The following is a 25,201-nucleotide window of genomic DNA, read 5'->3' on the forward strand; positions in this document are numbered from 1 at the left end:
TGGCCAAGAAGAGTGCAAGGGCTTCCATTCCAGGACCCATAAGACCCTACCATAAGTCTCTGTGACACATCTGCATGCCACGATGTCTGTTGACGTGAGAGACATTAAGGAACCTTGCTTCATTCCTAGAAGGCTCTTTGGGGTCCAACAGGGAGGCTATTACCAGAAGAAAAGAGCCATCTGCCTCATCCTCCTGCTCCCAAGGCTGTTCACTCCAACGGCAGATGTCTCAGGAAGGCAGCACACTTCGTTCTCCCTGGATCACAGTCTCAGCCTCCCCAGCCCTGCAGTGTTAACAAGCATAACTGTGCTTATCAGGCTTTGAAATTATTGCCTTCTTGTACGTAAGCCTGGCTCTGCAGCAACTGTAGCAGCAGGAAAATTCAGAGCTGGATGATGTCACTGGGCCACTTGGCCCCACCCAACCAGGGCTGTTGCTTGAGAACAGGCTCGGGAGGGAGCTGCCTGCCCCCTGGGTTGGGGTGACAGGGTGGCCTACTGAGGCTCCCTCTGCTCTCCCAGCCCACATACACTCCCTGAGCTCTTCCAGGCTGTGGGGTGTGTGAGGAGCCAAGGTGGGTAGAGGATGGAGACAGGCACAGCCCCAGCTGCTGCAGCTTTCAGCCTCGAGGACAGGGAAGAAAGAATGACTGACACCAAGGGAGCAGATAAACCTAAAAATAACCCCAAATGATGATAAGGACTGAGGTAGAGAGAAGGGGTGCGGCCATCTTCAGAGAGCAACTGGTAAGAGGGTGCGGAGAAGGGAAGAGGCCCCAGGCCAGAAGAAGCTGGCCTGGGCAGGAAAGGAGCACAGCTGGAGCAGGGGTAGTTCAGGCAGCGCCTCCCTGCAGTCAGCTTTTACTCTGAATGAGACTTTCAATCATGGGTCCGAAGTTGCGGGAACACTTCAGTTATAGGAGAGGCGCAGGCAGTGAGAAAAGAGAGGGGACAAGTAACCTGGAGATGGATCCAAGGCAACCATGGGGAGGAAGGTCGAGTAGGTGTCACTAAAGAGGAAGAGCAAGTTAGGTCTGAGATGGCAGGAGAGCCGGGAGGAAGGTCCCTGAAGCTGGGCTTTTACCTACACTTGGCTGGTGTTACAGCACTGGACAGGCCTCCAGGACAGGTGTGCACTGGGCAGGGAAGGAAGACTGGGCTCAGGTTCTCCACTGGCTTCACAGCTGTTTGCACCTTATAGAAGGGGAGTCACATTCTGGGCAGATCAAATGTGGAGGTGCTGACCAGCAGGTGCCCATATTTGAGTTTGAACAGACCCCGATTGTCCCAAGAGTTACCTGCTGGCTATTGATGCTGGGTGGGGTACAAAACAAATCCCCTCATGCATTTTCTCATCCACAACCCTGAGGAGCAAGGTCCCTATGACAGATAACAGCATCCCTCATGAAGGCCAGGCCTGGGCCCAACCTGGAGGACAAGACACAGAGGTTCACAACTGAGATGGGCACATGGCTTTGGTATCCTTTCTGCCCCTCTGATGGAATTTTCTTTTCTCTGAAATCTCTCTAAAAAAACCTAAATGAAATCACCAGGAACAAAATCCCTGGAAATGGCAGGCGCAGACCTTTTCTGTGTTGCTTTTCTTGGTGTTCAATTTTGCAAAAATCGCCTTAGTGACCCCCAAGCCCTCTCCTACCACACAAGGGAACCCTCACTTGCTTTTCAGAAAGGAGGGTGCTATGCCCACGGCTCTGCTCACTTCTCCCAACCAGGAGTGTTACCGGGATCCCTGTACCAGCCAGAAGGCCACTTCCTGGTGCCCAGGGCTTAGGCTGGACAGGAAGGTCCTTGATTTTCCTTTCCTGCTGATATGAGTTCCTGTCACACCCTGTCTTCTCTGCATATGCCCCTGGGTCGGGTTACAGTGGCAGGGCCAGGGGCTCCCTGAGAGACACCAGCCTGAGCAAGCAGATGTCCTGGGAGCCTGGGTGCTTCCAGGGCCCGGAGGCCCTGCCTGGCGGGCGGGGCCGCAGCCCCGGAACGGCGGGCGCCGGGTGCGCTCCTCGCGCCGGGCACCAGGCGTCGCCCCCGCTCCTCGCAGCGCCAGGGCCCCCGCCCCCGCCGCGGAGCGCAGCCCGAGGAGCCGAGGAGGCGGCGGGACCCGGCCGGACAAATTTCCTGCTCGGCTGCGGGCGGCGGGCGACAGGAGGCGTCGGGAGCGGCTCCAGGACCCCGCAGCCTGCACGCTTCCCCACGACCCTCCTTTGCGCCCGGCGGGGACAGCGGGGCGCCCCGGAGGGCGGCGGGCAGACGCCCGGGAGATGCGGAGCCGCGGCGGCGGCGCGATCGGCGCGACAGCACCGGCCCCCCCGAGGTGAGCGGCGCGCGGTGCGTGCGAGTGGCCGTGCGCTCCTGCGGTGGCGTGTGCCCCGGGCCGCCCGAGCAGGCCGGGGACGCCGCCCGGGAGCCGCCGCGGGAGACCGTGCGCGCCGGGGTGCTGGGTCCGAGTCGGGTCCCTGCCGCCCTCGAAGCGCGCCCGGTGCTGGCGGCTGGGGACCAAGCGACCCCGGCCACCGGCTTGCGACTCGTCCCCTCCCCCAGAGTCCCCAGCCCAACTTGGCGATCACACCGGCAGCTCTCGCGCTCCCTCTCGGTAAACAGGAGCAGAGCGTGTGAGTCTGAGGGTGGCGACAGCGCGAGGGGAACTGTGACAGGGCGACGCGTGTGAACGCAGTCGACATAAGAGGGGTGCCAGCGGGTGTGCTGAGGGCTGCGCGCACAGGGTTGAGATTGGAGCCTTTCCAGAAAGTGACTGAGTTGCGACAAGTCCGGGCGGGGCTGGGGGCGCTGAAAGGATGCTTCCCGGGGCTGGGCTGGTCTTCCAGTGCCTTTTTAAGGAGGGGGCAGAGTAGGGTAAACTGGGGGCTCAGAGACCCCGGGGAGACCCTGGCAGGTGGTCAAGGCCTGACCACCAGTGTTTGCAATGTCCATGGGTGACCTGACAGAGCTCCTAGAGCCAGGGGTCAGCGATGCTAATCCCACAGTGATCCCGGAGACCATCTGGGGGAAGGCTGGGCAACCCACAGGATGGTGGGGCAGAGCCAAGACCAGAGACCTGGTCAGACCTGACCTAAATTCCTTCCAGGCATGATAAATCCTTCTAGAAAGGTTAGACAGTGACACCTGCAGAATTGCACACTGCTTTGTCTTGACTTAGGACCTCTCTATCAGAGCTATCCAAGAAACTCAGGGAAAGAATATGGCCCCAAGCTTGTGTTGTAGTCAAGAGTGTGTGGCTGAGTTGAAGGAAAATTGGCAAAGAAGGATCATGTTTCTAGAAATTATTGTGTCTGTCCAGTCAGGTCTGCCCTTGACCCAGGTGCCCTTGACCCAGGGTACCTGGAAGGTTTTGCAGGGGTGAATGAAGTCCTCTTGCAAAATAAAGACCCATGCCATTTAAACTATATGTGTGTGTGTGTGGGGGGGCTGTCTTTCCAAAACTGGGGACTCAGCAAAAAGCATGAAAGGGTCTGGTGTAGGTGGCGTTGCAGGCTCTGAACACTAGGGCCACTCAGCCTCTGCCAATCAGCAGAGCTGGGAGCATGAATAGGGCGGGGGCTGGGCTTCTGAGTACAGGCTCTAAGCTTGTGGGGAGCAGAAGGCCAGGTGGTGGCATGGAGCAGTACCAAGGGGTAGGGAGTGTGCTGCCAGTCAGAAGGTCTGAAGCAACACCCAGCCCTTGCTTGCTCCTGACCAATTTCAGGGCCCAGATCTTTGTTGGTTGGGTTGATGCCCGAGAATCTGCACTGTCCCACCCCACCCTACAGACTTCCCATGTGTGCACACAGCTAGACCTAGACTTGATCGTAAAAGACCAGGTATTTGCTAGTTAGTGGTTGGAAGGGTCTAAATGGTCTTAGATTTAATAATATAGTCCCCCTCATCCCTGGCCAAATCAGCTGTGGCAGGTGAATGAGGGGTTGCTGTGTGTGATGTTGCCCAAAGAGGCAAACAGGGACAAAGTGAGAGTAGGCTCAAAGGGAGTGTGGTCAGTACGGCCAGGTGCAGAACTTGCCTCTCCCTCTGTGGAGGAACACCTGGCAAGCATGCACTGGGTTCAGCAGCTCCACATCCAGGGAAGCCTGGAGAAGGTCCCAGGCTCTGAGTCCTAGGGGTGACCCTCCTACGGGGGGCTGCAGCAGCGAGCGATGGCAGAGGTAAAGGCATCATTTCCATTGGTAAACTGTGTTTCTCGTCCCTGCCTGAAGCCCCCTACTTTCCAGATCCCAGGAGACGAAGGCTGCTCAGCCTCCTGCTCTCCCTTTTTCTCATATAAGAACTCCGACCCATATTCAAGGCCCACCTCAGATGTCTCAGTCTCTATAAAGCCTTCCTGGTCCCTCCAAGAGTGATCTCTCTTCCTCTTGTTTCCACAGAAGGATATATGTGCCTATCCTAAAGTACTTACTGGACTCTATTTTGATTGCTTGGTGGCTTGTCCCAACAATTCGTCAACAGCAGTCATGGAGGGTGTGTCTCAAAGCTTGCACTTTGGGTTCAGGCATGAATTCAAATCCTGGCTCTGCCATGACCTTGGCTAAGTGACTCAACATTCACACCCCACTGTTGTCTTCTCCATAGTGGGACTGTTCATCCCTGCACTGGAAGGCTGTTGTAAGAGGAACAGTGGCACATAAAAGGATAAGGCCTGCAGCCATCACCCAGTAAATTGCAGCTATTGGTCCCCAAAACACTTGACAGTGGGCAATGCACATGTTAAAAACCAGTGAGGTTTAAATGGATAAATGAACAAAGCCCAAATCCATATTAATAGATAGATTCTGCCTTTTGTATGCCATCCAGTTTGATTTGGATCTATATGCCAGCCATATACATCCAAATCAATACGATGTGATGTGTTAGATAATTTTATCTTTTGCATGATAATCTGAATTATTATGTGAAGTTTGCACAATTAAATATTTCATCTCATAATGCTATCACTTACCTGTGCTCTGTGAATGAATCCATTCCTCAACCTGCACTGTCAACACTAGTGTTAGTGATCCACAGGCAGAAATGCAACTCGAAGTGCTCGTTAAGCTGAGCTTGTGACCTGAATTAAACTGGGATGGGTGGGAGGTAGTGCAAAAGTGAACCAAACCGGCACTAAGAAGCAGCACGATCCAGGAAAAGGCGTATGGAACCAACTTAAGAGCAGAGTCCAGACCTGAGCCTTCAGCACTCAGCCGTGGATGGCCCCTCAGAGCTGGCTGTTTTGACCTCAGTGGAGAGGGCTGCTCCAGGCCACCCCTGAGCCTCTCCCAGCTCTAGGGCAGTGACCACATTTCACCCTGCCTGCCATTGGCCCAGAAAGGGTACCGACAGTGTGCTGATGGATCCAAGGTTGGAGCCGCGCCCTGTTCCACGTTTCTCTCTGCTCTGGATGCCAGCTCTACACGGAGTGAGAGCAGGCTGGTGGGTGTGGTTAGCATGCTGTGAATTTTAGGGACAGACCCCAGATATATCAAAGATCTGTTTTGGAGGGTTAACTTCTCATAATGTTGTCATTTGCAGTTTGTTTGTTTTCCCCACGAAAGAAGCATGGGGGATAATCAGTATTCTAGATGTTGGGATTTTAGATCAGCCACACCCAAGGCAATAGGGGTGGGTGACATGTTGCTGATTCTCAGCAGATGCAGGTGTATGACGGGGGCGGGGGGTGCTGCTGCCGGATGTGGGCTGGGAGATCCCTAGTTTGGGGATTACCAAGCCAGCCTCCTTTTCTTCTCTGGATTCTGGCTGCTGCTCCCCAAATCTTACCCATCAAGGTCTGCCCGTCCAGGTGTCCCACTGGGGAGTTTTGATGTGGTTCACAGCCTTTGAACTCTTACTGCAGCCGGCTCCCTGCCAGATCCTAGGCCTCATGTCTTTCTTTCAACTATATAAATACTTCAAAGGGTTGATGAAGCTTATGAAATAAAATCTCTTAACAATATATTCCAGAAAAACAAATAAACATATCCTTTTATATTGATTCCCAGGGAAATAGGGACCCAATAAAGTATTTTTAAAGGATGGACATTTGTTTTAAAGTCCCTTTCAAATACAGTTGAGAAAGAATTTAATCTGGTCTGTTACTGTGTATCATGTCAAGGAATAAAAGGGGTGAAGAGGTCTTTCTCCCAGAGAAAAGATAAACCCCATGGGAGGAGGAAAACTTTAAAGAAAAAAATGGGTCCTTGGTTATTGACTAAAAGCCCAACATGTTTTGGGCAGTTGTTTTGATGTCAGTGTCTATTAGGTTAAAAAAAAAAAGGAGAATTGATGAGAACACTTGTTTGGACCCGTTTCTGGGTTCTGGCAATACTGAAGCTAAGCCTCTGGAAGGGCTAGCACAGGAACAGTAGGGGCTGGCTGTGAGCCCTGGACAGGTGCAAGACTGTCACCCAGGATGGATGGATGGTCACATGGTGCCTGGACTCAGAGCACACTCTGGAGTGTGAAGTGGAGCAATGAATAGATGAAGGCCTCCTTGTAGGAGGAGAGCTGCCAAGTGCAGAGGGCTCTCCCAGCCAGGGTCCCACCCGACTGGATAACAGGAGCAAGTCCAGGGGAGGGACTGGTTTTCCACAGGAGGCGGCACACCCTGGGTCTGGGGAACAGCCCTCTGGGGCAGAAGGAGTGGGGATGATTGGGGTCTGTGGTCATGGGCTCTGGGCAAGGTAAGACACCCACCCCACCCAGTGTGACTCCAGTCTTCAACAGGAAATGACTGCCACATGGCTTACCATGAGGCTGGGTGGAGGGCGTGTGAAGAGGCGTGGCAGCACCCACCAAGGGCCAGGGCAGTGGGACTGCACTGCGGGCTTGGGGCCACCTGAGCTCCAGCTTTATGCTCAGGGCATGCAGTTGGTTTCTGTCCCATAAACGCAGACACCATCTTTGGTTACTAATGTCCTTAAATCTATCTGGGTGTTTCCAGCTGGACGTTAGTCATGGATTTTTGTACTAGGGAGAAAATTAGTTCCATTTTTCTTGTCCAGCTGAGATTTTCATGTGTCCCGTCACATAGCTGCTTGATTACACTGTATTATTTTAAATGGCCTTCGTGCTATGCCTTTTATTTTGTCTCTCCCTCCAAAGGACTTGGTGTTTTCAGACTGTGTCTCTACAATGGGGCTTTAATCAGTCTCCTCTGCAGAGCTCTTTGCTCTCAGCAGCCTTGGCCTTGACCCTGAAGCCACCAGCACAAGTGCGTGCCGAGTGTGGGGTTGTGCCCTCCCGGCACAGTGCAGCCCGTGGTTCCTTGTGATGCGTCGGGAGCTCCAGCCTTCCTTTCTTCTCCTGTTCAAAGAGGCCAGCCTCAAAGCTGGACACCCACCTACATGATTTGATGCCTGGCCCTGGGGCCTCCCTCCCACACTGCCTCCACCTCACCCGACAGTGTGTTTGAAATTCTCATCGTGGGAAAAAGCTTTTTATTTTGCAGTGGGAGTGTGGCACAGGTAGAAATCCTTCTACGAGAAGGAAAGGACTGGGTGTCCTCAGGGAAGCTGGGGTTGGAGTCCTGGTGACAACCCTCTCTCTGTTGGTGGTGGGAAGGGTGCTAGGTGACAGAGAGGGGACAAAGGCTCCATTGGATTTGGCGGACACCAGACACCAGTTTGGCGGTTCCCCTGGGTGGCCCTGCTCTTGTTGCAGATGTCACTCCCCCTAGGGCTACTTGTTACAGATGGCACTCCTCCCCCACCCAGGACTGGGTTGTTTTTGGGGTAAGATGGGCGACTGGAGGTGGGAAGGCCTCCGGCTTCCCCCCTGGAGACAAGGTCAGTCCTTGGTACAGAATGCTCCTGCTGCTGTCCAGATAGCAGGGAGGCCGGGGAAACCAGCTCTGGGTCAGTGTTAGCACCAGTGCTTCCTGCAGCAGTCAGCTTCTCCCAGGCTCCCTCTCCTCCGCGCACTTCCCTCCTCCTGTTCTACACTCAGCAGGGCAAGGGAGAGAAATGCCCAGCCTCTGCCTTCCTGCATCCGAGGAGGCTTGCCTTCATATTCCCTGTCACCCCGGACAGGAGCCCTGTGTCCTGGCACATGGGGGTGGGAGGGAAGGAGCTAGGCATGGCCAAGGACAGTTCCAGAGATTATGGGGGATGTGCGCTGGCATCAGGCACAGAATCCAGCCCAGACACCTCGAGCCCCTGAAACAGAAGCTTTCTCATAATTACAGGGAAGGAAATCAGGGTAAATTAATAAAAAGCCAGAATATTTGTGTCCTTTTATTTCAGTCAAGGATTTATAGTAACTCGATCTGGGCCAACAAAGTATTGCCTTAGGATACTTACTTTAATGAATAGGAAGCATGCAAATGCTCTTCCAAAGAGAATAAAATACTTCGGCTCCTTAAATAAGCAAAAATAAAACTCCTGTACAGTCTTGGTTTCACTGTAAAGTTTACTTCTCAGAAGGAAACTTCTGTTTCCAGCCGCCTTCAGTCATCTCAAAACTTGCGTTGCCGCTGGTCAAATTGTTCCTTGTGATTAACACTTTTTTTAGGCATAGTTTTTCCAGTCCTAAAAATGGCTTGCAAAAACGGCTAAACCTTTGCGTGCTGGACTGAGAACTCTCTGAAACAGTAACCCCAGCCTCGTTGACTCAGCATCCTCCTTCCCGAGCTCCAAGCAGCCCTTGATTAAGTGCATCAGTAATTCAATCAATTACTTTTTGCCAACATTGCAAGCCTCAGCTGGAGTTCAGTCATATATTGGTGATGTTATCAGTCTACCCACTTAGATTCCTTTAAGCAAAGTTCTGATTCTGACCCAGTGTAATATAAAAGGGCAGGAGCCAGGAATTTAATACTTTTGTACTGTAGTGAGCCAAGCCAGTCCTCTTCGTACCTAGCCAACAATATTCTTTCCAAGGATCTTTCTTGGTTTTCATCAAATGTGAGCAGAGTCTGTAAGATCATATTGAAGAGACAAATGGAAAGCTCAAGTCTTTACGGAGTACCCACAGTGTATACCCTGCCGAGTGTCCACTGGGAGGCAGAACCTGCCCCTTCCAGAGAGTGATATATGTAAGGCCGGATGCAGGGGTAGGACACGACACAGCAGGTGGCATGGGCCTGTGAGGTGGGGCCTGGGGCACTTCACCAAATAGAGAAGCCTGGGTTTATTCGGATGCTTTCCTGGCATCCGACAGGGATGGAACATTCCAGCCAGAGGAGCTTCCGAGTCCTGGCCCCGCAGTGAGAAGTAATGTGTCCTGGCTGGGGAGAGCAGCTGTCTGAGTGGAGCTGGATTCCAGGGCTGGAGGGGATAGGCAAGCCCTGATATGGCATCCAGGACTCTGGGCTCTGTCTGAGGGACCAGCAGTTCCTAGCCTGTTTAAGATTGGCTTCTTGGGCTGGGGCTGGGGCTCAGTGGCAGAGCGCTTACCTCGAACACATGAGGCAGCAGGTTCGATCTTCAGCACCACATAAAAATAAATAAAGATATTGTGTCTACCTACAACTAAAAAATATTTTAAAAAAAGATTGGCTTCTTCTAAGATTCTAAGGAATGCCATGATTCCCTCTGTAGAAAATGCACATCTGCACAGTTTTTACAGGTCTAAGAAAGTCATGCCTGCCCCGCCCCATCATAAAATCCCTGGGTTCCAGGTGTGCCTCTGCCTGGACTGGCCCTGCAGAGGGCATCAGGACGCTCAACTGCAGGGTGAGGCACGGCCTGCTGGTGTGCCAACTGTCCTGGCTACTGTGCTGGTGTACGGGGAGTAGGGAAGGGGTCTGTCCAACTGCAGCGAAAGTGTTTTGGTACAAATCTGGGGTGACCATGTCCGTGCTCCACAGGGCTGACATTCATCCTTTTCCAATCAGGATTAAACCTGGGTTACAATATGCATGTTTGGGGATTAGACAATATTCCTAAGTGACATGGACTGGACCATTTAATGATGCTGTGCATCAGGGACATGGATTCCTGAGAGGTCTCCCTGCTCCCATTGCAAAGCTTCTGGGCTCACCAAGCTGCATGTGCTGACCTTTGCCTTCTGGTGGGGACAAGTGGTGTCACCTGCATTGTCCCTGGCAGCTGACTGAGGTCCTCACCAAAGGACTCTAACTAGAAGCACACACTTTAAGCTTCCTTTAGTAAATGCAGGAAATCTGTGTGGAAGCGTGAAAGTTCTGGAAGGAGTGAACGCAGCACCTGTGACAGACCTCGAGACATCATGCTGTGGAGACAAGGGGGGGGCAGGGGGGGCTTTGTGGCTGTTGGGCCACGATGAAGGCCGCTGGATAAAGGCCCAGGATTATGGCAGGGTATGAGTGGGAGCCTCAGGAAGAGCTTTGGGCTTTGGGGGAACACAGATGTTTCTCAAGAAAGAGCCATCTTTGGAAAGGTCAAGCAGTTGGCCCAGCAGGAATGTGCGAGAATCACCTCCTTCAGGGTGCAGGGAGTCTAACTGAGGATGCCTTTGCACTATAAACTATAAACCTTGAAAGCCACGGTGGTCACAAATGACAGTGATGAAAGATCCATTTTCTCTCTTCAGCTTACGAATCCAGCCTACCCAGGTGCCCACCCATCCATGCAGGGGAGTTCCTAGGTCTGACACATAGCTGGCTCAAGTTTATGTGCTCAGAAACTCAAATGCTTTGCACACTGATGAGAAGGAGCCCTGAAAGGCATGGCCATCAAATTTTTTTTTAAAAAGAAAATACTTTTACTCATTTTTAGTTATTTTCTCAATGACCTTCCACATGTTTTAACAAAACGAATCAGGTATTTTCCCATTGCTTTCAGTTTTCAACAACAGAAGTCCAATTCTACTTCTTGTTTTAGATGTTACAGGGAAGTTTGCTGAATGATTTGATCTTCCTATTTAGAATCAGAGTTTTTTACAAGATGTGGAAAATAAGTTGCCCAGGGTCCTACTGCATGCTCCAGGGACCAAGGGGTTGAGTGTTCCTGTCCTAGGTTGCCGCTGGCAGACTAAGCCCTCATCCCTCCATCCTGAGTCTAGGCATTGCTTATGTTGCTGGGCCTCAGGAAAGGAGGCCCCCTCATCTGCGTCCAGCAGGCAAAAGCCCAGGGTATTTGCTTAAAAGGAAGTGCATTCCCACCTTGAGCAGCACCTCAAGGTGAGAAATGATTACCCCACTGCTGCAACGCATCCATCTTTTGTCTGCTGGGCCTAAATTGTGCTCGGCCTATTCCTTTGGGTGTGGTTTCCACCCAGCAAATTGTTTCTAGGAGGAATCTCAGCAGGCAGTAGCATGTGCATGTCTTGTGTGCAGCGTGCTTTTGTTTAACAAATGATTTATTGCTTGTTGTATTCAAATGCACATCCTGAGTGGATGGGCTATGTGGGGCAGAAGTCAGTGACATCAGTCCTGGTTATTTTACTTAGCCATTTGTTTTTCCTTTTCTTTTCTGTGTGGTAGCAGTTGGCAAATGCCTTTAAAAAGGGTGTGACTTCGTTGTTGGTTTAGCATCTTGGAAGTTGGAGCAGTCAGCCTCTGCCAGGGTGACTGCCCCAAGCTCCTGGCTAGGGTGATGTTGGGTGGGAGCCGCTCAGCTGTTTGACTGTGCTGGGCTTAGCTGGTGGTAAGAGAGTGCATGGAACAAGAGAAGTGATTGGTCAGGGCAGGAAAGGCTCCCTGAGAAGAGCCATTGGCCCTCTGGGAAGAGCGGGCCTGCCTCTGAGGAGCTCCTGCTGCCGTCTCAAGGAGGGGGACTCTCAATGTCCACAACCAGGACACAGGTTCCCAGAGAACTGGTGGTGTGTAGCTGTCCACGTGGCCCTGCAACCCCCTCTGCTTCACCAGGGCTAGTAGGTGGGGGGCCCTAGTGGCAGGCAGAAGGACCAGTCCATGTCTGACTTACCATAGTCTCCAGGGGCCATTGTGGGAAAGTCCCCTGAAGAGCCTACCTGAGTGTGGAGCCCTGCTCTCTCCAGGGACCTCAGCAGAGAAGGTGTGTGTGCTGTCACCACACCAGCTGGTGGGGGCAGGGCTCCACATTAGTCAGGGATCTTGGGAGAGTAAGGGATGGAGATAGGACTGAGGTCCACTCAGTTTCTAAGGGGCCTCATTCCTCAGGCAACTGAAGGTCCAGGAGCAGCTGGGTCTGGTGGTGGGATGTCACAACCTGGGCCCTGCCTTCTCACCTCAGCAATCACGAGCCCCACCCCACAGCGACCTCACAACCTGTCTTCCCCGTGGAAGGAGAGAGCCTTTCCCAATCAATGCAACCCCATGTGGTGTTCTAAGTACTTTTCACAGGCTAGCTCAACAGCAGCTCCGCGTGAGAATGGCAACAGGCCTGTTGCAGAGAGGGTCGTGGGCCCCAGGACTGGGATTTGAACCCAGGCTTTGAGGCACCAGAGATCAAAGGGAATCGCCAGGATGGAGGAACGGTGCCTGTGTGTGGGGCTGGGGGCCACGCTACATGCAGGGGTCAGGAGAGACCAGCCAGTGGCCTCCAGGCTCACTTTGGAATAGTGAGATGAGAGCCTAGGAGGGGCTGTAGGAGCTTGGGAGGGATGTGGGGGTTTCACTGGGGCTGAGAGAGGATGAGGGCTCTGGTGAAGGAGGTCTGACAGGGCAGGGGCAGACACAGGGCTGGAGCCAGGGGAGGCTCTGGGGTTGGACTTCAGAGTCACCAGAGTGACTCCAGAGCAGCCCTGGGCCTTGCTCTCATGATTGGCTCCAAGTTCAACAGGGAGGCCTGCCCTTTCACAGAGCTCCCCAGGGAGTTCCCATGTGGTTCCAAGGTGGAGAAATCCAGGGGCTTTTGCAAGGATCCAAGAATAAGGTCAGGACTTTCTGCCACTGGGAGGAACAGAAGGGTGGCCAGGAGGAGGGACAAGGTGCAGGTGCAGAGGGGCATTGATGCCTGGCTCATGCCCTGCGCTGGGCAGACTGCTGCTCTGATGGCTGAGACTGAAAGGGAAGGGGCCATGGTGAGTCTGAATCAAGGACATCTGTTCTTGGTGAGGTGCGTCCACTTCATTTGTGCCCCTCTCCTTGCTGTAGGAGTTACTAGCGGGAAGCACTTGAGAGACCAACCCTTGACGAGTTGTCAGTTTCAATTGAGGCCCTCCACAGATGATATGGTATAGCAGACAGCTGTGATGATGGAACAGCCTCCAGGCTCGGGGCAGCCACAGGGCGGCCTTGGTACTCACATTCACTTGAGAAAGGAGACCTTCGCTCTGCTGGGCCTGCAGCGGTGGACAGACCCCCAGTTCTTTGAATTCTTTGCCTGGGACTCTGCACTTGGAATCCAGCTCCAGCTTTTGTCTGCCCCCAGATCCCATGGGAGGTGTCTCCCAAAAAGCTGGCTCTGCAGAGCTCAGCCCTGATGAGTCCCTGCATTGTTAGGGGGGCTTGGGACCAACAGGGGACCATCCTGGGGAACATGATGGGATCAGAACTCCAGGCCAGAGAGCAGGCAGCAAGGTCCCAGCCGAGGGCTTTGGTCTGGGGGCCTCACCCTGGCCCCGCCTGCTCCCTCCTCCCTCCCCTCCCCCCTCTCCTGTTCTCCATCCACTTCACGGCTTGGCTAGGGCTTCCCTTCCGGGAGCCCCCCACCACTGGGCTGACTGGAGTGGGCCAAGCGAGGATCTGACCCAGCCCAACCCCAGTGGCTGCTGGGGCCACTGGGGCCACTGTGGCCTCATGCCTCTGCCGTTTTCCCCTCCCCACACTCCTGCCCTGGGCAGAGGCCTGAAGAGCGGGTACTTGAGCTGGCACAGCGGCTGCCATGCCATTCCTTTGAAATGAGTAATAGAGGAGCAAGTCCAAAAAGTGCCTGGTGTTTCCTCCCTGTTGTCGTCCAAGCTCAGAGAGAGCCTTATCACATGAGGAGGACCTGGTGCCATCCCGTGGGCCCAGCGCCAGGGTGCTGCAGGGACACCTTGACCTAGGCCCCAGCCACTAATTCTACCCTCCACTGAGTGCTGAGCCTGGGGGAGGGACCAAGTAACGGAACAATTTGCCCATTTGCTCCTGATTTGGAAATCATCTGAATCGGTCTCAAGGGCTCCCCAGAGAGATTTTGCTTTGAGAAAAATCCTATGAAGATATCCCAGTGTGGGAGACTCCGTCTTTCTATCATGGAGGGTTCAGACCCCACATCTCACTTCTAGGTTTCTCTGGGATGTTGGGTCAATGTTCAAAAGGAGAAGAAGGAGACTGGGTCCCTTGGTCCCCTGCACTCACTTCCTGCTGCCTAGTTCCTGGCATGGAACCTGCTGGATCAGAAAAGTGCCACGGGGTGATGTCCCTGCAGAAGACTTAAGCAGGAGAATCTCCATGATGAGGACAAGGCGCATTGAGCTTAAACGCTGTCGCAATGCGGAGACGTAGAATCGACCACAGTGTGAGGCCCAAGATGTCTCTGGGGAAGTGGGTGTCTGAGGGAAAAAAAACAGAAGAACACTTGAGAACAAACTCTCAAGCATTTTTACAGAGTCTGGGCTCTCAGTGAGGACAGGCCTCGGGCCGCAGGCATGACTGCTTTCATAAGGAGGCTCAGGGAGGGAAGCCAGGATGATCCGAAGACACAGGGTCAAGTGACCTTGGATGGCTAGATGGTCTCACCGTCAGGCACAGCCGCGGCCTGCCCCCATGCTACCTTCCCTCACTGTGCTCGTGCAATCTTAGGTGCCCCAAGTAATAAAAACCTGCATGACTGACCAGGACCTGCTGGGTTGTATTTCGTGGGAAATTGGCTGGCCCCGTTGCTCCGGGCCCCTGGTGCGGCAGTGGTTCTGGGTTGACGGGGAGGCAGAGTAAAGCTGCTTACCTTGTGGCAACCAGGAATGGGGTGAGGAGGACGGACAAGATAGGTCCGCCAAGGGCATGCCCCCAGGGGCCCATAGTCTTCAACTAGGTCCTACCTCCTACACCAGCTCCCCCAAATCTGTTCAAATTATGAATCCATCAGTAGATTTTTCTGCTGATGAGGTCACAGTCCTCATGACCCAATCACTTCCCTACCAGCCCCAGCTCTGAACACTGCTTCACTCAGGACCAGCCTCCAACACACGAGACTTTGGCAGACATTCCAGATCCGAGCGAGAACGTTGGGCATTAAACGATGGTGGCTAAGCTTGCTGGAAAGCAGCCATGGTCACAAATGAGCAAAGCAAGGGAGTGTGGCCCTAGTACCGTCTCGATTTGAAGCAGAGACATTTGGAGGGAGACTTGAGACCCTTGGAAATGCACATTCCTGGGTACTGATGGGGCTGTTCCTATGAACGCCACCAATATGGTATTTAGCAGTCTCAGTTTCTGAGCTCTAGAACAGGGTTGACGATGTCCCGTCCCACCCGCCCGTAGCCAGCAATTTGTAGGTCTGTCTGTGGTTGGAAGTTCCCCTTCCATGGTGGCAAGCTGTTGCTGACTATGGGCAGAAGGGCTCAGCTCGTGGCCATGTGGATACATCCATAAGATGTGGCTTTCCCCAGAGAAAGGAAGCCACCATGGCCTTAGGACCTAGCCTCAGAAGTCACATTCCTGTGTTTCTGCTGTATCCTGTGGGTTACGCAAGTTGGCCCTATTCATCAGGGAAGAATGACCGACATCTTCCAGGTAGGTGTGGGTGAGGAATCCTCATTCCCTCCCTCTCTGTGTGTCAGTGGGGCTCTTGGCAGCATCGTACCCGCTGTGGCTCTGGTTAACTTAGAGAATGGAACTGGACACGTGGCTACTGGTCACTTCTCAGAACCAACAGTTGAGCTGGAAAATGAGGCTCAGGAAATGGACAGGAGCCCAAAAGCCAGCAGCCTGAGCCTCAGTGAAGGACCTGCCACAGGAAGCTTCTGGTAAGGATGTGGCCTGTGATCTACAGCCTCTGAGGCCAGCAGACCTTCCCAGGTGTGACCTCTACAAGTGGTTCCAAAGCATCCCTGGACCTGTGTGCCACCCTGCAGGGCCCACGTATTGGGCAGGAGTTATGGATGGCATCTGTGTGGCCTGTCTGGCTTGCAAGAGCATCCAGGGTACAGGGACACAGGGTCCTGCCCTGAAGGGTGGAGCACTTTGGACCACTGACGGCAAAGGTGAAGAGTGCCCCCAATAGGAAGGGTTTAAGCTGCTGAGGGCAACCTGCAAGAGAGACTTGGCTCTGTCTGCTCTGCACTCAGCCCAAGTGTTATTTTTGGCTGCGAGTGTAGTATTATAGTCCTAACAGATACCTGCAAAGTGATGCTAACTCACACGGAGCCTTGTATGCAGTGGCTCAACCTAAAACATTTTAGATGTTGTACATAACCCTTTTGTGAAGTAGCTGATCTTTTTAGAGAACAACTACTTCTTAGTCAATTACTTTTAAGATCAAAACTCTATATATGTGACATCTTCTGGAGGCAATGTAGCCAATATTTACATTTCCCCTTTTGCTCACAATGAGGGAAATGTTACACATTTATAGATAACCACTTGCAGGGTCTCAGGTTGAGTAAGAAAAACAATGAGTTGGTTTCATTTTTGTTTCTCCAACAGTAACTGTTTTCTGGAAGAAAGTACAGGATGTTAAAATTTTTAACTAGCGTGGATTTATTTTCTTCTGTTACTTGCAAGGTTGTTTTAAGGAGAGAAGGGTCAGGGACAGAGCTCAGGGTCAAAGCCATTGCCTAGCAAGCATGAGGCCCTGGATTCAGTCCCCAGCACTGCAAGTAATTAATTAATTAAAGTAAAATAAAAAGAGCTGGGGATGTAACTCAGTGGTAGAGTCTAGCTAGTGTGAGGCCCTGGGTTCAATCCCCAGCAATGAAAAAAATAAAATAAGGAGAGCATGTGTAAGAACTTAGAATGGAGTGCATGGATGAGTGGGGAAGCGGCCAGCCTCGCTGTGTGGGGCAGGTTGTACGTGGAAAGTTCACCCTCAACACACATCTCTGCTGTCAGGGCCTCCGCGGGCCTGTGTAGCAGAAATATTCTATCTTGTTTCATGGAGTTGCCTTCACCTTTCCTGGATTTCCGAGTGCAGGGAGAGGAGGCTGGAGCCGAGTAGCCTCTGCTCCACGAGGTCTCACACAGGCTCCGTGTCTAAAGGAGCCCTGGGCACAGCACAGAGGAGCAGGGGAGGAACTGGAGAGGGTCACCAGTCGGGAAGATGCAGTCATCATCCAAGGCGTAGATGCTTCTAACCATGATGGGCAGGTGGGCAGAAGTGACTGCCACCTTGTGGCTAGGCTCTCAAGCCCCTCTAGGGAGGTGGCACATTGTGGCATATTCTGCCACAACTTCTCCCTCTAGCCCTGTGACACAGGGGTGCCACGGGCTGGTGTTAGATGAAATACTGACTTGTATCTCTAGGGACTGAATTGTTCAAAACACCTTGCTTCACAAAAACGCTAAGACTCATGCTCATCATGGCAAGGTATCTCCCCTGAGAGGGCCCAGGAGGGGAGGGGACTCACCTGGCATGGTCGAGTTTCTTAAGTTTAATGGGTGTGAGGTGTCAACCCATTTTATGATTAGCAAAACTGATGCTCAGAGACGCCAACAAGTTGTTCAGAGCTGTGTAACTGAAGAGTGGCCCACCCGGGAGGTGAGGCTGGTGGTAGACGCTCTCCACCCAGGGTGTCTTAGAGACCTGCAGTCTGAGCTGTGGTGGGAGGGAGCTCCTGGGCGGTTCCTGAGCTCCCGGGCAGCGCATTTTGTGCCAACTTATCCAAGTTCCAGCTCGTGAGTCAGAAATAGTTATATCTCCCAATAAAATATGTGGCCGAGGAAAGCACAAAAAATGATATTTTTGAGTGGATCGTTTTGGTCATTTGTATCAGAACACACAGATGATTCTGGTTTCAGAGTGAAGCATGAAATGAATCATGTTCTTGAATCCTGAATTGATTGTACTTTTAAGAGAGAATAGTGAGCCAGGTGTGGTGGTGCACACCTGTAATCCTAGAGACTGGGGGGCTGAGACAGGAGGACCAGCAACTTAGCAAGGCCCTAAGCAACTTAGCAAAACTCTGTCTCAAAATAAAAAATAAAGGGCTGGGCATGTGGCTCAGTGGTTAAGTGCTCCTGGGTTCAATCCCTAGTACAAAAAAAGAAAAAAGAGAGAGAGAATGGTAATTCCTGCTGTGCATTTTCATGGACTGTGTTCTATAGTATGTGATAATTAAAAGCCTTATGAATTCATCCCCTTTAAATGGTCTCTGTATTTTATACTGAGAAAACAAAGAAAGAAAGCACCATCATTTCTGGCTAAAAAAAAAAAAAAAAATGGATCCACTCTTCAAGCCTTCCGGGGAGAATATTGATTTTTCTAGATAAACTCATCCCTATTTGCCTTTTTTTTTTCCCACCAAGATTCATAAATTGTATTTGTGATAGCCTCTGGACTTCTGGTTACACAAAACTTCAAAGAAGTTTAATTCCAGTGATTCTCAAACCTCCAACATCCAGGTTGGCTGTTTTCCCTTATTTCTCAGCTTAATCTCACATAGCATCTGAACAAACCTTGAGATTCCTTTCGTGATCAGGGAGCCCTCCTCTGATGGCCCTGCTTGGTTTATCTCGCCATCTTCCCGGCTCTTGCTTCTGGACCTGCTCCCTCTCTCCGTTAATCTTGTTTGCTGTTGCTAGGCCTGTGTTTGTTTCTGCTTGGGATTTCTGAGCAGGAAGGAAATAGTAGAAAACTGAACACAGATAAAGCGACTCCTCCACTGTCTCTAGATGTGCACGTCATCGTTGGTTTGCATGGATCCCTCCTTCTTTTGGAGAGATTCCAGTTCTAAGACCCATTTTCTCTTTTTCACATCGTTAGTGGTTTTTCTCTGCCCACCGAGAACCGTTTCTTCTGTCTGGGTGGCAGCTTTGCTGTGCTGGCTTAGATAAGGGTGCCTCTGGGTCTGAACTTAGAGGTGTGTACCTGGAGTTACCTCTACCCTCAAATTACATGTTGGAAAGCACAGTGTTTGGTAGGTTAGGACTGCACTGATGGAGTCACATTAAGCAACCAGCATTCAGCTTTATATTATCTCTCTCTCGGCCCAAATGTTATGGCGGAACAAAGCATGGAGGAGATGCTCAGAAGTTAAGGCCGTGGTAAATCAACTTTCACCCTGGAAAACAAAGATTAGCTGTAGAGCTATGTAAAGTGACATGTCTATTAAATGCAGAGATTGTTGTGAATAGATTTATGTGTTCAATTTGTTTGCAATTATCAAAACCTCATTAATAGTAAGCCCAACGACACTGCTCGCTGATTCTAGTCACTTTTGAATTACACTTGTGCTACTCAATCTAAAAGCAAAATTAGTTCTTGGACGGTGTACATTTCAAACTACAACTCTAAGCTATTACATTTGGGGGGAAGAAATTTAATATGCATTGTAAAATAAAATTAGGAAGTACTTTGCATTCATGGTTGCTTAGGTAATTTGGTTCTGTCAACGGTAATTTTTCAGGTTAATTTCTTCCATGATGTTTGCTGTGTAAATAATAAACTTGTAAATCCCTTTATACATCTACATTATTACGTAAATCCTTAATATTAATGCAAGAAAGCATAACTTAGATGTATGAGTTGTGTGGAAAATATATAATTTTTTAAGAGATCAGAGAAGATAGATATTTCTCTTTTAAAAAAAATTATTTAGGTGTCTACGTGGGTCTGAGACTGAGGACACAAAGATCTGTAAACCCTATTCTCTGCCCTCAAGGATCTGCTGACCTAGTGTGATGTTTTCAAAGGGCTCCTGGGAAGACTTGCCAGTCATGGGTGGGTCCGCAGGAGCTGCAGCCTGCAGCAGGTGTCCTGAGAAGGCGGAAGAGAGTCCTGTGGACCAGAGACCCTCTCCCTCAGGCCTGGAGTGTGTCAAGCTCTGGACAACCTAGTTCTGCATTGCTCAGGGCCTCCTGAGGGCTTGGAGAGAATTCAGAGGGTCCCCGAGTTCAGAAGGGAAATCCTGCATATTTATCTCCACATAATTGGTTTCTTTTGTAATTCAACGGATTGCAATGTGCCTTGAATTTTTCTATCTTTTTTTAAAATTCATTTTAAAATTTGCCCACTGTAAAATTCACTCTGCTTAATACATGCAGCTCCGTGGGTTTGCCACAATTAAGACACATCATTTTATCATTTAAATAAGCGTCCTCTTGACGGGCATCCTGACCTCAGACCCTGTGACCTGCCCCTGCCCTGACACCACCCATTAGTCTAGTGCTCACCATTTTGCCTTTCTAGTGATGTCCTGTGCACGGAAGCGCACGGCAAGCAGTCTTGGGCTCTGGCTTCTGGCACCAAGGGTTAGAGTCGTTCTTGTGGTGAGTGACAATATGTTCATGCCGATGTTGCCAAGCAGCAGTTTGGTGTGCGCGTGGGCCACCATTGGGGCACCCATTCTCCAGCTGGGAGTCCTGGGGGCTGTTTCCGCCTGGGGGCACCTAACAACGTGGGCAGGGCTAGGTCTTCTTGCCGGCTGTCTTCCTCAGCCAGGTACCGTTTGCTTTCCCACCAGCACTGTTGGAGGACTCCAGTTTCTCTGCCACTTTGCAGACACTCACTATTGTCAGTTACTTTTTTCCTTTTTGTTTTTGTTTTTGTTTTTGCTTTTCTGTAGGTGAGTTTCATTGCAGTTTTTATTTGCATTTCCCTCATGACTGCTAGGTCTATTTGCCAACCGATTTTCTCTTTTAACAGTATCTATTCAGAACTTATGCCTGTTTTATAATTGAGCTGTTAATCCTGTGTGTTTAACTTTTTGCAATGAAAAGAGTTATCCTGACACTAAGGACCGTGAAAAGGGACACGTGTGTCCCCAGTTTTGCATTTTCTCGTGGCACATCTGCCTTGCTCAAGCACTGCTATGTGCTGCCTCCTCCGTGGCCTGGTGGAATACCAGCACCACCCCATCCCCCGTCATCCTGTCCTGCTATGTGAGAGGGATCTCAAGACTTCAGCCTGGGGGGGGGATGGCTCCGGCCCTCCTTTGCAGGGAGCCCCAGTGCTCTTCTTCTGCTTTGATCCATGAGATTCCCAGCCCTCTTTGATTCTCCACCCCAGCAAAGGAATCCTTCCATTTTTGTGTGAAAAATGTGAACTAACACATTCCAGGAAAGTGATCCCATTCCACCTTTTGAATGTGGAGTCTTTTCTTAATGCAGGACAAAAGCTTGAGGGTGTTCCATGGTTGTTTACGGTTATTTCCACACCACCGTGGGCTTGACATATTTTTCTGCCTTGATCTCTGTTTATTCATCACATCTTCCTGTGGGAACTCATCTCCTATCAAAAATGCTTTTTATCTGTTTGAGATGTTTTTTAAAAGTCTCTTATGGACCCTTTTAAGTAGGCAGCCAAGTTTTGACTTAGTCATATCTGAATTTATGAGTCAAATTTCAACACGGTCTTCAATGGTTAGCATCTTTAGGACATAAAGCTTATTTATAACCAACATATTAATTTTATTTTGCAGTTCTTCTATTAAGGAACATAAGGCATGGAAAATTGTACTGCATTGTTTTTATTTTAGCTCAAGGAAAACCCTATTTATGATTCTCTCTCTCTCCCCATCAAAAAGAAAAAGAAGTTGAAAAAGAAAATTAACTGCAATCTAGTATTGAAACTTAATGTGTCAAGCAAATTGTTCTTTTGGAGTGAGCTTTCGTGATAAACTGATGTGCTAAATTTTATATTTGGCAAAGTGCAGGCAAATCTATGCAAATATATGTTAATTTCTTACAGTTTGAAGTATAAGATAAACAAAGAAAGATTTTTTTACCCTTCAAGCGTGTACAGTACCTCTGGGAAAATGAGGTGTCACAGGCAAAGGGGCAAGAGCGGTCGTAAAGACACAGCAGGACAAGTCCAAGGCCCTCTCTTCTCGTGCAGGCCTTTGGCATCGCTTCTGCTCCCTTCACACAGGCAGTAGACACCGAGGGTGGAGAAGGCCCCTTTGCATACCTGTTTGCACAGGTATGAGCTCAGCCCCCCTCCCATGCGCCCATCAGACTCCCATTGCTGCTGTGACAAATCACCATATACTCAGTGGCTTATGATGGTGCTCATTTCTTTTATTAATTTTCCTCTATTTTTAAAATTTTTTTGAGGCAGGATCTTGCTGTTTCCTAGGCTGGCCTCAAACCTTCAGTCCTCTTGCTTCAGTCTCCTAAGTAGCTGGGACAACGCTCATGCGCCGCTGTGCCTGGCGGAAAGTGCCCATTTCTTATCCCACAGCCCCTGCATGTTGGAAACCCAGGCACAGGGTGGCTGCCTGGTTCTCTGCCCAGAGTTTCACAGGAAGAAGGAGCTGTGTCACGTGTTCCTTTCTGAGGCTCAGTTCCATGTGGCTGTTGCGCTGAGGTCCCTTTTTCTGTGCTGGCTTCACAGTCACCAGGTGGGAAGAGTTCTTCTCCCACTCCTCACTCTTCTGACCCACTTCTGCTCCTCTCTCTGGACCGTCTGCTATGTGACTGCACTGTCTGTCCACCCAGGCCACCAGGACACTCTCCCTACTGCCTGGTCCTCTTGTTAGCAAACTTAGCTCCCTCTGCGAAGTCTCTTCCTAGCAGTACCTAGATTAGTGTTTGGCAGGGGGAAGTCAAGGGGTGGAAATCTCAGGGGACATTTTAGAATTCTGCCTTCTGCCTCTCACACACACATAAATACAACACGACAAAATTCAAGGTTCTCCTGAGTGACTGTTTGCAGCAAAATGATCTGTTTCCATTTCGGAGACAATACGTGCTGGGGTAATTCTGCGATGTTTACCCATTTGGTGTTTAAACCTTGTGCAGTGCGTTATGCATGTCTTTAGGAATACTCTTTACATAAATTAAAATGATTTTCTCCTTCCTGAAAACTTTGCAGCTTGCCACGCATTCTGGATGGAAGTGAGATACTGTTTACACCATGGGCCAAATTAAACTCTGGGAGAATGCTGATGTACTACGAAAATGTGCTCCTGGGTATGGCACATTTTAAGCTTCCTGGATCTTTCCTTGCAAACAGAATGACAATTTAATATTAAAGGTTCCCTGATTACACTATCAAGAACATGTCCAAGGTTCCCTGGCATCTGCTAGGGAAAATCATTCTAAACACATCTCATTGTTTCCTCCACACATTGCTCAGGGCTGACCTCTCTTAGCTGGGACAGATGAGTCCCCTCATTTGCTGAGCAGGAGGGCTTCACATTTGGGGCTAGAGGGTCTGGACTACAACTCTCTCCAGCCCCCCAACTCCAGATGGGCCATTTGGGCAAGTCTAGTGGTTTCTTAAGCCTCAGTGCTCCCATCGTGGAAATGAATCTCGACTCTAGAACGTAAGTTATGTCTAAGAAAATGCTTCGTAACCTTTGAAATGCTAGACACCTGCTAATTAAACACACACGCATACGCACACACAGGCACACTTGTACTCAGCTTTCTTTTTCACAGTTGTTTTGAAAACTTATAGGATCGTGAGGGTAGATGAGTTTTCTGAAGTGAAGGCTTTTTGCAGAGGACAGTCTCGGAAACACTCGCAGAAAAGATGCAGCTCCACCTCCTCCTTCTCTTGGCATTTTGAACCCGTCCACCCAGGGCCAAGCGCCCGCCACTTCTGCAGATGAGCTCTTAGCTTCCTATGGCTTCCAGGCTGAGAGCCCAGTGTGGATTTAGTTGCGTTAGGATGGTATTCTTGTCCTCCAATGTGTAGAATATTTATTTGCTTTGGAGAGCGAGCCCCACTCCCTGCTTTTTGGGGTATGCCTTTGAAATGTATCCTTTGAGAAATAAGATGCTGTCCTCAAATCCTATTTGGCTACCTCTCCAAGTAGGACACCCAGGTTTCTTCTTAGAAAACCTGGAGATGGCTTGAGTCCTCTGAAAGCCTGCTGCTTCCCCGAGGACAGGCCTGGCTTTGGGACGATGGGACTCTTGAGTCTGGCTGAGGAAATACAGGTGCTGACTGGAGATGGAAAGGCAGAATCTGGAGTGACAGGAAGCCGGGCCTCCCATCCTCCGTCTTAGTTTCTTTGCACAGGGAAGGAAGAGAACTATGTCCCCATCCCTCTGGACCAGTGCTCTGCTGAGGGTTCAGACACCTGAGAGCAAAAGAGCAGGGACAGCACCTTTCCTACTCTGTATCATCACAGGGCTGGGTGGGAACTTGCTGAAAGGGGTGAGTAATCCTTCCAGCCTTGGTGGTGGCCTGTCCAGAAAGAGACCCTCAAGTGTCAGGGGACTTCAGGGGCTCCAGTCCTGGGTGCAGGGCCTGCTGGGAGGCTTTCTTCTCCAGCCCTGCCAGGAGAGGGCTGCTGGCATCTGGGGTCCCTGTGAGCATCCCATCTCCATCTTCTCTCCCTCACTGCCTCTGGCTCACATATCCCTGTGGCATTTGCAAACCCCCTAGTCAGCCGGTGCTCCCATCTGCATCTGCCCTTCTCTCCTCCTGTTTCCATGGAGAGGCTGGCACAGGGACGGTGACTGGCGATAGATGCTCTCTGTATCCCCATGCAGGGGACCATTCTGTCCTGCATCCCAAGCCGGCATCTGGATTCTGCTTGTACTCCCAGTGCTGCCCCAGGGCAAACCCCCATCTCACTGGCAGAAACCGCCTCCACCCTGGGCGCCTTCGCTGACCTGGGCTGCAGAGCTTGGAGATTCTCACAGGGTTATGATGGAGGCACCAGGTCCTGAAGGATCCCTCCCTGGGGGCACCAGTCTCTCTCCAGGCCCAGGCACAAGGTCTGCTATAAGCCCAGACATTCACAGAGACCACACCCAGGGTGCTCGCTGAGGCAGAGGCTCTTGGGTGGACGGACTGAGACTGTGAGGCTGGCAGATGCAGATTCCAAGTGTCCAGCATGAAAACTCCCCTCTGCCCCCAGGCACCTCCGTCCTCTGTGTACAGGCATGAGGCCTGAATCAGGCTGGCCCCTTCAGGGGTGCTCACCTCTGCAGCTTCCCTGGCTGCAGCCCAGTCCTTGGCTCCTCCTCATACTCAGTTAACTCTATTTCTTCCTTCAATCTAAAAATTAACCCCCTACTTGTAAGACACCCAGGGGGCAATGTTACCTTTTGCATGGTGAAGTATTAGTTTCTACCTGTACTTTATTTATTTATTTTGGTATTGGGGATTGATCCGGGGCACTTTGCCCCTGAGTTACATCTCCAGCCTATCTATTTATTTATTTTGAGGCATGGTCTCACTAAATAGATTAGGGTCTCATTAAGTTGCTGAGGCTGGCCTTGAACATGCGACCCTCCTATCTCATCTCTGGAGTTACT

At 50.9% G+C, this 25,201-nt stretch overlaps 1 protein-coding gene across 1 annotated transcript in view; it reads left to right on the top strand.

The window, feature by feature from the left end:
• The first annotated feature begins 2,134 nt into the window (after positions 1-2,134).
• The window catches only part of Ptpre (protein tyrosine phosphatase receptor type E), a 134,832-nt gene continuing 111,765 nt past the window's right edge, over positions 2,135-25,201 (top strand). Inside the window, exon 1 of the mRNA XM_046448759.2 lies at positions 2,135-2,335. The gene's annotated coding sequence lies outside the window, so the exon portion shown is untranslated. The remainder of the gene's footprint in view (positions 2,336-25,201) is intronic.

The sequence above is a fragment of the Marmota monax genome, unplaced genomic scaffold (assembly GCF_021218885.2).
Source record: "Marmota monax isolate L192 unplaced genomic scaffold, Marmota_monax_Labrador192_F-V1.1 WCK01_AAM20220418_F8-fsc00076, whole genome shotgun sequence".
NCBI lineage: Eukaryota > Metazoa > Chordata > Mammalia > Rodentia > Sciuridae > Marmota > Marmota monax.